General features: G+C 38.7%; 1 non-coding gene across 1 annotated transcript; it reads right to left on the reverse strand.

The window, feature by feature from the left end:
* Nucleotides 1-1,462: 1,462 nt before the first annotated feature.
* LOC120096743 (U6 spliceosomal RNA) lies at nucleotides 1,463-1,569 on the reverse strand. Its single transcript, XR_005493582.1, has one exon. It is a non-coding gene; the product is annotated as a U6 spliceosomal RNA (small nuclear RNA).
* Between the last annotated feature and the right edge of the window lie 411 nt (nucleotides 1,570-1,980).

The raw sequence follows: 1,980 nt of genomic DNA on the forward strand, positions 1-1,980 counted from the left end.
AATCAAGTGTCCCTAAGTATGTGGTTTTCTTTCTGGGTCTTTAATTCTATTCCACTGATCTACCTTTCTGTTTCTGTACCAATATCATGTGGGTTAAATCACTATTGCTCAGTAGTACAGCTTGCAGTCAGAGATGTTGATTCCCCCAGAAGTTTGTTTATTTATTTATTTATTTGGTTTTGTTTTTTGTGGTTTTTTTATATGCATATTTATTTATTTATTGGATATATTTCTTTAATTACATTTCAAATGTTATACCCTTTCCCGGTTTCCTGTACATAAGCTGCCTGTCCCCTACCCATCTCCCTCCCCATAAGGGTTTCCCCCATCATCTACCCCTTCTTCCCACCCTCACAGGCATTCCCCTACACTGGGGGTCCAGCCTTGGCAGGATCAAGGGATTCTCCTTTCATTGGTACCCAATAAGTTCTTCCTCTGCTACAGATGCAGTTGGAGTCAGGGGTTAGTCCATGGGTAGTGGTTTAGTCCCTGGAAGCCCTGGTTGATTGTCATTGTTGTTCTTATGGGGTTGCAAGCTCCTACAAGCTCTTTCAATCCTTTCTCTAATTCCTCCAACAGGGGTCCCATTCTCAATTCAGTGATTTGCTGCTAGTCTTCACCTCTGTATTTGACATGCTCTGGTTGTATCTCTCAGGAGAGGTTTATATCCAGTTCCTGTCAGTATGCATTTCTTAGCTTCATCAATCTTATCTAGTTTTGGTGGCTGTATATGGTCAAAATGTGGGGCAGACTCTGAATGGCTGTTCTTTCAGTCTCTGCTCTAAACTTTGCCTCCATATCCTCTCCTATGGATATTTTTGTTTCCTCTTTTAAGGAGTGAAGCACTTGCATTTTTGGTCATCCTTCTTCATGAGTTTTATGTGGTCTGTGGATTGCATCTTGGGTCATTTGAGCTTCTGGGCTAATATCCACTTATCAATGAGTGCATACCATGAGTGCTTTTCTGTCATTGGGTTACCTCTTTCAGGTGATATTTTCTAGTTCAATCCATTTGCCTATGAATTTCATGAAGTCATTGTTTTTGATAGCTGATTAGTACTCCATTGGTACTACATTTTCTGAATCCATTCCTCTGTTGAAGGGCATCTGGGTTCTTTCCAACTTCTGGCTATTATAAATAAGGCTGCTATGAGCATAGTGGAGCATGTGTCTTGTTATATGTTGGAGCATCTTTGTGTATATGCCCAGAAGAGGTATAGCTGGGTCCTGAGGTAGTGGTAAGTCCAATTTTCTGAGGAACCTTCAGACTGTTTTCTAGAGTGGTTGTACCAGTTTGCAATTCCACCAACAATGGAGGAGTGTTCCTCTTTCTCCACATCTTCGCCAGCATCTGCTGTCACCTGAGTTTTCTATCTTAGCCATTCTGAGTAGTGTGAGGTGGAATTTCAGGGTTGTTTTGATATGCATTTCCCTGATGACTAAGGATGTTGAACGTTTCTTTAAAAATATGGAAAACTTCATGAATTTGCCTGTCATCTTTTTGCTGGGGCCATGCTAATCTTCTCTGTATCATTCCAATTTTAGTATATGTGCTGCAGAAGTGAGCATTAGTAAACATTTTAATTCACTTATAATTTTGTAACTTTTCATACTGAAATGGATTACTCTGTTTCATTGTTGAGAAATGTTTTTTGTTATCCTGCTTTTTGCTTTTTTTTAATATGTAGTTGAGAATTGCTCTTTTCATGTTTGTTAAGATTTGTTTTGGAATTGTGATGGGAGTTGCATAGAATCTGTAGACTGCTTTTGGAAAGATGGCCATTTTTTTTTACTATATTAATCCTATTGATCCATGAGCATGGAAGATCTTTCTATCCTCTGAGGTCTTCTTTGATTTCTCTCTTCAGGGACTTGAACTTCTTGTCATAAAGACCTTTTGCTTTTTTGGCTAGATTTACACCAAGGTATTTTATAAAATTTGTGTATATTATGAAGGGTGCTATTTCCCTAATTTTTAGC

The sequence above is a fragment of the Rattus norvegicus genome, chromosome 14 (assembly GCF_036323735.1).
Source record: "Rattus norvegicus strain BN/NHsdMcwi chromosome 14, GRCr8, whole genome shotgun sequence".
In the NCBI taxonomy this organism is placed as follows: Eukaryota; Metazoa; Chordata; class Mammalia; order Rodentia; family Muridae; genus Rattus; species Rattus norvegicus.